Source organism: Phasianus colchicus, chromosome Z, assembly GCF_987193195.1.
Source record: "Phasianus colchicus chromosome Z, bPhaCol1.hap1.1, whole genome shotgun sequence".
NCBI classification, from domain to species: Eukaryota; Metazoa; Chordata; class Aves; order Galliformes; family Phasianidae; genus Phasianus; species Phasianus colchicus.
The window spans coordinates 86,803,754-86,814,613 of NC_143476.1; positions in this window are offsets into that span (position 1 = coordinate 86,803,754).

Consider the following 10,860-nt stretch of genomic DNA (forward strand, 5'->3'; position numbering starts at 1 on the left):
TTTTTTCAGGGGTGCGCCTTGAAGGAGCTGACCACTGCAAAAGGTGATAATGCTTGTGTATGGCAACAAAGGCACCACTCCCTGCTGGCTTATCTGTTGGGCCAGGTATGTCACAATAACAGAGAGAAAAGAAGAAAAAGAAACAGAGAAATGGGGGATAAATGGCCCTCTCTAAACTAACGACTTGAGAGAAGAACTCCCAAAGAAATCTTTGATGGAGAATTCTCTGAGGGGAAAACATCTTTAGAAGATCCCCTCCGGGGCCTGCTTGCTGCAAAGCTTCCTGGCTTCCTTCCATCCCCCCGCGGTGACCAGACAAGTTCCTGAGAACAACGATGAACCTCGCTGGACCCATGGTGATGACTATCTCTCTCTTGCTTTCTACAGAGACTCCCTGCTTTTTATTTCCTATCTGTTTACTATTGCTCATCCCCCCTTCCCCATATCCCTAAGTAACTAGGATTTGTAATAAATGGTTGGGCTAACATTTGGCCCATTGTGTCTTAATCTCACCATTGGATATACAGAAGGCAAATGGGATCCTGGGCTCCATCAAGAGAGGGGTGGCCAGCAGGGACAGAGAGGTGATTGTTTCCCTCTACTCTGCTCTTGTAAGGCCCCATCTGGAGTACTGCGTCCAAGTCTGGAGCCCCCAATACAAGAAAGACAGGGAGCTGTTGGAGAGGGTCCAGAGGAGGGCCACAGAGATGATCAGGGGACTGGAGCACCTCTCCTGTGAGGACAGGCTGAGGGAGCTGGTTTTGTTCGGCCTGGAAAAAAGAAGGCTGCGGGGTGACCTCATTGCAGCCTTTCAGTACCTAAAGGGAGCCTACAAGCAGGAGGGGAGTCAACTCTTCGAAAGGGTGAGTGACAGCGGGACAAGGGGAAATGGTTTTAAGCTGAGGGAAGGGAGATTTAGGTTGGACGTCAGGGGGAAATTCTTTACAGAGAGAGTGGTGAGGTACTGGAACAGGCTGCCCAGAGATGTTGTGGATGCCCCGTCCCTGGAGGTGTTCAAGGCCAGATTGGATGGGGCCCTGGGCAGTTTGGTCTAGCATTAGGTGAGATGGTGGGTGGCCCTGCGTGTGGCAAGGGGGTTGGAGATTCATGATCCTTGAGGTCCCTTCCAACCCTGGCAATTCTGTGGAACTTGAAAAATATCCTAATAAAAATAAATTACTTATTCACAAAAATATGAGACTTGGTAAAATAGTTGTTCTTCTTTTTATCATTTGAAAGCTGATTTGAAGAACCATGAATTGCCATAACTATTTTTATCTGATTTTGATTTGGAAAAAAAATGTATTTGACTTATTTAAATTGAAAAATAGGAAATATTCAGGAGTACAAATTATTTATTTGTTATGCATACTTGCTACACATTTCTTTTAACCGATCAATTCTCATCTTTCCTGTTTGTTAACTTGCTTCACAAAGGCTTTTATCTTCAAAACTTTTTTTCTTCCCTGCTGATCTACAGGCTGGGAGAGAAAGGAACTTAGGTGCTCAGGAAGGGGGTAAATTAGCCTGCAGATCTTCTTTTATGAGGTCTGAGAGATTTTTACTAACCTTTGACTAACTGAGGAACTTGATGTTTGTGTGGATCACAGAAATCAATAATTCTGTGATTCTTTCCTCCTAAGTCTTTGAAATTGCACTCAGTCTGGTCCTAGAACTTGTCTGGGTCAGTACATCACATAACAAGGAAAATAGGGAAAGCAGATCAACACAGCTGCCTGTGTCTCTTGACGCAGAGTTTGGAGAAATTACTGGGTGTTACTTAAATTTGAATGCTTTGTTTTCCTAATCTGAAAAAGGTAGACAGTCCACCGGGAGTCGATAGGTTTTCTTATGTATCACTGAAATTTCTTGTTTCGCTTCATTTTCAAAACTCCTCCTGTGAATAATAACACAGTTTGTGCAAGCAAGTTCTTTTAAGTTTCACTGTTGATCTCCTTGAGATTGGACCTTTTCAACTGCTTCTGTACATATAATTAATATAGATCTCTGATAGATGTTAATGAATACACTAAATATACTTCTTTAAAAGCAATCATGTTGGATGGCTGATTTTTTTTTTTTTTTTTTTCACTTTGTCGTGTATAATATTTTAAATTTCACTATATTTCATGGAGTTCAGTAAAGATATATTCAAAAATTGGCTAAGATTGGAATATTATGCTCCTAATGTCCAGTACCAGAAAAAAACTGTTCTTGACTGATGCCTTGAATTTTCTCTGCAATTCAGAACTTAAAGTAAAGGAATTTACCTAACATAGCAGAATACTTGTTAAGTGGTCATCCTGACCTTCCAGGGGAGGTTTGGTTGGATATTTGGAAAACTTTATCTTATGAAAGAGTGCTGGAACACTGGCACAGACTACTTAGGGAGCTAGTGGAGTCACTGTCCCTGGAGGTGAAATGTGGAGCCATGGCAACAAGGGACAGTGTCAGAGGGCATGGTGGGAACGGGTTGGGGTTGGACTTCATGATCTTAGTGGCTTTTTCCAACATTTATGATCTGTAACTCCTTTAGAATAGGAAAATAACTTTCAAACTCTTATTCTGTAAATATGTTTAATTGGAAATTAATGTGTCTGTAGAACTGAACAGCTGGATGTGCAAACTCAAGTTAAACAGTTTCCAGAGCTTCCACTCATTTTGTTCGCAGAGTGTTGTGACCTCCACGCTGAAGCCTAAGAACATCTTCTGTTTAGTATTTACGTAGTGGTGCCTAGCACTGTAGATCATTGTAATACTTGCATGACTTTAACAGCCTTGGCATTCTTAAAATAGCCCTATTTTGCTAAAGCTGAACTGTAGTAGCAGGATTTGTGAAAACTGGATATTTAGTCTTTGAAACATCATGAAGTCTGAGAAGTTAGGGATGCGTATTTATAGTTTTACATGTATTTTCCTTCATATTTCCATGTTCCAAGAAAACTGAATACATGAAGGCACACAAATTCCAATTTAGCTGACTGAAACACTAATAGAAGATTTACCTTATTATTAAAAACAAAACAAAACAAAAAATAATCATATGCCCCATATGAGCTATGTTATATATTCATAAGTGTTTCTTGCTTTAATCAGTAAGCCTGTCTTACTTCATACTATTTGTTCCCCTGCTCTATACATAATATTCAACAGAAAAACATTTTAGAATAGATTTAGTTCACTTAATCTCTTCAGCAGAGAGCACAACAAAAGTTAGTTTTATAGATTGTGTTTTTGTTATTTTTATTTTCAGTCTAGATAAGTAAAAACTCTAACACACAAGAAAACAACCTAATGATAAAAGTCATGGAAATTATCCAAAAGGGAAGGGAGGGGAAGGGAAGGGAAGGGAAGGGAAGGGAAGGGAAGGGAAGGGAAGGGAAGGGAAGGGAAGGGAAGGGAAGGGAAGGGAAGGGAAGGGAAGGGAAGGGAAGGGAAGGGAAGGGAAGGGAAGGGAAGGGAAGGGAAGGGAAGGGAAGGGAAGGGAAGGGAAGGGAAGGGAAGGGAAGGGAAGGGAAGGGAAGGGAAGGGAAGGGAAGGGAAGGGAAGGGAAGGGAAGGGAAGGGAAGGGAAGGGAAGGGAAGGGAGAAAACTCATTTTGATTGCATACACACACATACACACACACCAAATGAACAACTTCTATATCAGTTCAATAAATGGATATCTTTACAATAAACAAACCTCCATATCATGTTTACATTGCAGAAGATCCCATCCTTTGTGGTAGGGTATTATTACATCACATGGAAGAGTAATTACACATTGTATTTTCACATGATATGTTTCTGTTGCGTCTTATTTTCAAGCATTTAATCTTTATCTTCATTTAATAATTTAAAATGTAGTGTCCCTTTCACTATTAAATTAGATGTCCTATAATGAATTCTCAAGTTTCCAAACAGGGAGATTGTTTCAAAAGTTTGGTAGAAGTGTTTTGATTTGTGATCTGTGTCTAGATAATGACTGCTGTAATGACAGCAGTGTCTGCAGATGTCTGGAATATTTTGCCAGACTAGGAGAAAACTTCTTCAGAGACTATCTTGAAATAGATTTTTTCTGCATGCTGCCATATGATTTCCCATTTTAGTTCAACATAACACACCAATTCCTACCTAGGTTGGATGGGACCTCAAAGATCATCAAGCTCCAAACCCCCTGACACAGGCAGGGCCACCAACCTCCAAATTTAAAACTAGACCAGGTTGCCCAGGGCCCCATCCAATCTGGCCTTGAACATCTCCAGGGATGGATGGAGCATCCACAACCTCTCTGGGCAGCCTGTTCTAGCACCTCATCATTCTCATAGTAAATAACTTCCCCCTGACATCCAACCTAAATTTTCTTTCCTTCGACTTAAAACCATTTCCCCTTGTTCTGCTGTTATCTACCTTTTCAAAGAGTTGACCCCTCCTGTTTGTAGGCTCCCTTTAGGTAGTTAAATCACCCCGCAGCCTCCTCTTCTCTAAGCTGAACAAGCCCAGCTCCCTCAGCCTGTCTTCGTGGGGAGGTACTCCAGTTCCCTGATCATCTTTGTGGCTCCTCTGGACCCTCTTCAAAAGTTCTCTGTCTTTCTTGTACTGGGGGCTCCAGACCTGGATGCAATACTAGAGATGGGGCCTCACAAGAGCAGAGTAGAGGGGAACAATCACCTCCCTGTCCCTGCTGGCCACCCCTCTTCTGATGGAGCCCAGGATACCATTTGCTTTCCGAGCTGCGAGAGCACACTGCTGGCTCATATTAAGTTTTTCATCTATCAAGACCCCCAAATCCTCCTCCACAGGGCTGTTCTCAAGGAGTGCTTCTTCCAGTCTGTATGGATGCCTGGAATTCCTCCGGCCCAAGGCAAAATCTTGCACTTTACTGTGTTGAACCTCATTAGGTTCACCCAGGCCCAGCTTTCAAGCCTGTTGAGGTCCCTCTGAATGGCATCCCTTCCTTCAACTGTTTAGACCATACCACTCAGCTTGGTGGCATCAGGAAACTTGCTGAGGGTGCACTCAACTCCGTCATTGATATAATTGATAAAGATGTTAAAGAGCACCGGTCCCAAGACAGACCCCTGGGGGATGCCGCTCATTACCAGCATCCACCTGGACGTAGAACCACTGATGACCACCCTCTGTCTTCAGCCTTTCAACCAATTCTTATCCATCACGTGGTCCACCCTCAAATCCACATCCCTCCAATTTGGAGATAAGGATGTGATGGGGGACCATGACAAAGGCCCTGCTCAAGTCCAGGTGAATTATATCAGTCACCTTCCCTTTGTCCACCCATGCTCTAACTCCTTCATTGAAGGTCACCAGATTGGTTAAGCTGGTGTGAAGGGGAAAATTTATGAAGAATTTAGTTATTTCTTTTCCTTCTTTATCATAGTAATGCACATATGTAGAAGTTTGGTGGTTTTGTTTGCTTGTTTGTTTGTTTGTTATGTATTTGTTTGGGTTTTGCTTTATTTTATGTCTCTCTGACGGAGATCATAAGTAGATAGAATTTGCATGACTCAGGCCTATGTGAGAGTCAGCTACTCTAGGACACTTGCAGTCATTATGAAAATGAAAGCATTTGAAAGATAAATAGATATGTCTGTTACAACAAATGGCTTGCACCTTGCATAAATATGGTGTAGTTGTAAACATTTAACACTACAGACGTTTAAAATGTATACATATATATATGTAAATATAAATATGTGTATGTGTATAAATGTATACAGGAACACATATGCAATGACATATATGCAATTTCATGTGCTCAAACATATTATAATCCAACACACACATGCACAAGAAGGTCACTCTGAAAGTAATGCCTCCTATTTAATTCTATGGAATCTACAACAGATGTCAGACGTACAATAACACTATTCAATAGGGCAAATTCTCAGCTACAAACCACTGTTAGTCAAAATAATCACCACCATAAGCTCTGCATTTTCACAGTGTTAAAACATAACACCCAATACTTCACTGTGTTCACATCCACTGTTTGGTTTTCATTAATTTTCAGTAAGCATTGATGAATGTTAATGGGACAATTTTTTTTCACATGGAGGAATTCAATTACATATCTTTACTTCATATGCACTTTCATGACACTCTCCATTTTGTCACTGTCCCTTTGCTACCACTTGTCATACAGCAGAAAGATTTGCTGATGGGAAGGTTCAACCTTTACTACCATACCACCAACATATGCGTACGATGTCATGGGCCAACATAATAAAAGAGATATTTTATGCTGTTAGAACAGTCCTCTTATGTTTGTATCAACAAATTATGGATACTCAGCTTTTTCTGCTTAGGTGTATGATCTTTTGGAAAAGTTTGGAGATTGTAAGAGTTAAATTTAATCAACAGAAGGAAACAATCTACCTTCTGAAACATCAGGATTTTTATTTATTTATTTATTTGTTGTAATTTTGGTGTGTAGATTTATTATCATTATATCATTGTTATAGAAGAGTATGATTTTGAGAAAAATACATAATTCTTCTCTGTTACTGTCCTTCAGAGATGTGTGATATCAAGAAGCTGATATAAGAAAAATAATGAAGCACATTTCCTGCAGACAGTTTTGCTCTAAATTTACATGTAGTACAAGAACGGTGAGCTGGAATGTTTCTCTTTCAAAGACAGGCTGAGAGAGCAGAACTTGTTCAGCCTCAAAAAGAGAAGGCTGCTGGGAGACCTTGTTGCTTCCTTCTAGTAATTAAAGGGAGCTTATAAGTAGGAGGGAAATCAACTTTTTACGTGGGAAGATAGCGTTAGAATAAGAGGGAATAGCTTTTTTAAAAAATAAAATAGTTAAAAAAAAAAAAAAATCAGGAGGAAATTTTTTGTTGAGAGTGTGATGAGGTGCTGGCACAGGCTGCTCACAGAAGCTGCGAATGCCCTTCTTATTCCAGGTGGTATTTAAGAGTAGGCTGAACAGGACCCTGACTAACTTGATCTAGTGCCTGATTTAGTGGTTGGCAACTCTGCCCTGGCCTGGGGGTTTGTATCTAGATAATCCCTAATGTCCCTTGCAACCCAAGGCATTCTATGGTTCTATAATTCTAAATCACCTGTTTGAAGTGAGAATTTTAGTTATCTCCATTTATGTATATTTAGTTTCTTTCTATTCTTTAGAATTACAAAGATTTTTAAAGAGCATTGAGATTAAAAAAAAAAAAAAAAAAAAATTCTTGGTGTGATTTGTCTTTGTTACTAAAGCATGTTCAGAAAGCCTACATTGAAAATACCACTATCTAAAAGACCATCTTATTTTCCTGAAATCATAAATGTGATTTAAGTAAAACATCCAATTATGCTGAACATTATATCGAAGAAACCTGGTCTAACATGAAGTTCTTGAAACTCAAAATACTGTGTCTGTGTGTCTGTTTTTTAAAAATATATTACTTTTAATTCTTTTTTTTTTTTAATTTTTATTTTTTTATTGTATTTTATTTTTTAAATTCAGGATCACTGATGTCTACTATGTTGGAATCAAAAAAAGAAGGAACTATAAGCCTAAATTATAGCCAATCAGACTGTACTCACAGCTCAACTACTAGACAAATTGCAGCTCATGAAATTTGCCATGGGTCAGGAGACTGAGTAATTTCATTTTAATCAGTCTTATTTGAAGCAGAGATGCCACTGCAGCAAAAGATTCGTAGCAACTGGAACCAGAGGAGAGAATATAACAAGGGATATAAAGTTGTAGTATTTATTATTATTATTATATACTGAGCAGTTTCTGTACTTAAGATAAGAGTCTGAAATATTAGCAGGGATCTTATAATTATCATCTAACTTGAAATGTATCATCATTTGTAGCTTCCAATTTACTGAGGTTTTTTATTACTGGCACAGTTAAATGGTCTCTAATTATATCCTAAAAATGAAATCCTAAAAATGAATTTACATGATACTGAATCTGTACATTTTTACTCATAACAATGTCTTAATTCGTCTATAGTTTTTTGTTGTTGTTGTTGTTTGTTTGTTTGTTTGTTTGTTTGTTTTTCCCTTGGATTTTAAAAATCTTTGCAGTTTGTATTACTGTCATTTTTCCTCAGGTAGAATAAAATTATGTCTCAGCTGCTCAGAAGAAAAAAAAAATTCTTTTTTTCTTTTTTGTTAGTAAGGACATTTTTAGAATCTTTCACTAGTAACTAAAATTAGTAATATAAATTTCAGGCCCAGCCTACATGGGTTCATGAAAGGCAGAGGTGCTTGACCGACCTGATCTCCTTCTATGACTGGGTTACCAGACTGGTAGATGAGGGAAAGGCTGTTGATGTAGTCTATGTAGACTTCAGCAAAGCCTTTGACATGGTCTCTCACAGTATTCTCCTGCGGAAACTGGCTGCCCGTGGTCTGGACAGGTATACCCTTCTTTGGGTAAGGAATTAGTTGGAAGGCCGTGCCCAAAGGAGACTGGATAATGGAGTTAAGTCCAGCCGGTGACCCATTTCAAGTGGTGTCTCCCAGGGGTTGGTACTGGAGCCTATCTTGTTTAATATCTTTACTGATGACCTAGATGAGGGGATTGAGTGTACCCTCAGTAAGTTTGCAGGTGACACCAAGTTGGGAGGTGGTGTTATCTGCCTGAGGGTAGGGAAGCCCTTCAGAGAGATCCTAATAAGCTGGATCTCTGGGCTGAGGTGAATGGGATGAGGTTTAACAAAACCAAGTGTTGGGCTGCATTTTGGCCACAATAACCCCATGCAGCATGGTTATAGGCTTGGGGACGAGTGGTTGGATGACTGTGAAGAGGAAAGGGACCTGGGAGTATTGGTCGATGCTCGGCTGAACATGAGCCAACAGTGTGCCCAGGTAGCAAGGAGGCCAATGGCATCCTAGCGTGCATTAGAAATAGTGTGGCCAGCAGGAGCAGAGAGGTAATCATCCCACTGTATACAGATCTGGTGAGGCTGCATCTTGAGTGTTGTGTTCAGTTTTGGGCCCCTCACTACAAGAAAGACTGGTGAGGGGTCTGGAGCACTAATCTTATGAGGAGCTGCTGAAGGAGCTGGGATTGTTTAGTCTGGAGAAGAGGAGGCTCAGGGGAGAACTCATTGCATTCTACAACTTCCTAAAGGGAGCTTGTGGTGAAGAGAGTTTTGGCCTCTTCTCCCAGGCAACGAACAGGACCCGGGAAAATGGCTGCAAGTTGTACCAGAGGAGGTTTAGGTTATACATGAGGAAAAACTTTTTATCTCAGAGAGTGGTCAGGCACGGGAATGGCCTGCCAAAGGAGGTGGTGGAGTCACTGTCCCTGGCAGTGTTAAGAGGCACCTGGATGAGGAGCTACAAAATATGTTTTAGTTTGTGGTAGCAATGGTAATGAGAAGGTGGTTCTACTATATGATTTTACAGGTTGTTTCCAACCTTGTGATTCTATGGTTCTATGATTCTATGAAATAAGATTAAGATTTTCCTCAAATTGTTTATATTTTGTAATCAGAACTCTGCATGCTGATTATAGATGTGGAAAAAGACTGAACTGAATAGATGAAGATAGAGCATAAGAGGAGAATATTTATTTTAAAAGTCAATTTCTAATTTCTTGGGGAAAAATGTAACAGACTGGAAGTATTAAAAAGTCTTTACATGTATTTGGCTCTAAAATACAGACCTTTAAGAACTAGAGTCAAACAATAAAGAAGACAAAATACTGTTTTTCCCCCACTAGAATTTAAAAACAAAGTCAGACATATGTAGTTTATGAAACAGTACTTAGTGCAGAAAAATCAATAATTGGTGAAGAAACAGTGTTAATGGAAAAGTCATTACAGCCTTGTCTTACACAGCTGATCAAAGCCTACAGTACATAGATCTTTGTAGAAAAGCTCTGCTCTACTTTTCATTAAAAATAAAACAAAATATTTAGGTTCATTATTCTGCCAATTCTTGATAACATTGTAGTTAAAATCCTTTACAATTATTTTTATTAATATATCAATATCTATATCAGTATTATGTAGAATAATTCATGTAAGTGATGACATACAGTGATGAATGACACCTTCTAATAGTAGCAGTTGATTTAAGTATCCCTGTACTTAATTAAAGCTGGAAAATACTCAAAAAATTATATAAAACAACTTTCTAATTAGGGCATCAAAGAGATCCAATCTTGGAAAAAGTAAAATCTTACAAACAATGGCAGGTTATCTACCTAGAGAAAAAATCAAAGAGCCACCATATCAGTTAGAGTTCAAAGCTAAGAACGGTAGCAACCAATCAGCTGAGATAAAGGACTCTACCATCCAGTGTATATCCTGTGGTGAATAATGATAAACATGGAACATAAAACAAAACAAAATAGAAGTCAAATTTAGATAGAGATAAAAGTGTGAGAAATTAAAAACAAACAGAAAACGACACTTTATGATCCAGAACTGCAACTAAACTAGCCAGCAGGTTATATAATAATTGAAGCTTAGAATACCTGGATTTTTATACTGTGACTGTAAAGTATCCAGAGAGTCTCATTTTACTCATATTCTTGTATTAATTTGTTATATTACTGTTATTTTTTTAAATCAATGACTTACTTGATCCTCTCTGTGTTTCTCAGAAAAAGACAATAGGCAAGTGCTAAGGCAAAAGCAAGATAATCAAGGATGCATTTTGTAAGTGCTTTTGAATTAAGGACAAATTAATAATTATTATCAGAAAAAGAACATTACAGAAGAATTATAACAACAAAGATAGTTAAAACTAAAAAGATTACTTAGTATTTAAAGTGGAGCAGCAGCACATATTGCTAGGTAATACTACAGGAAAAATAAGCAATTCAGTTATAAGAGGGTGAATGAATTATGAGGAGAATTAGATGATCTTTGAAGTCCCTTCCAACACA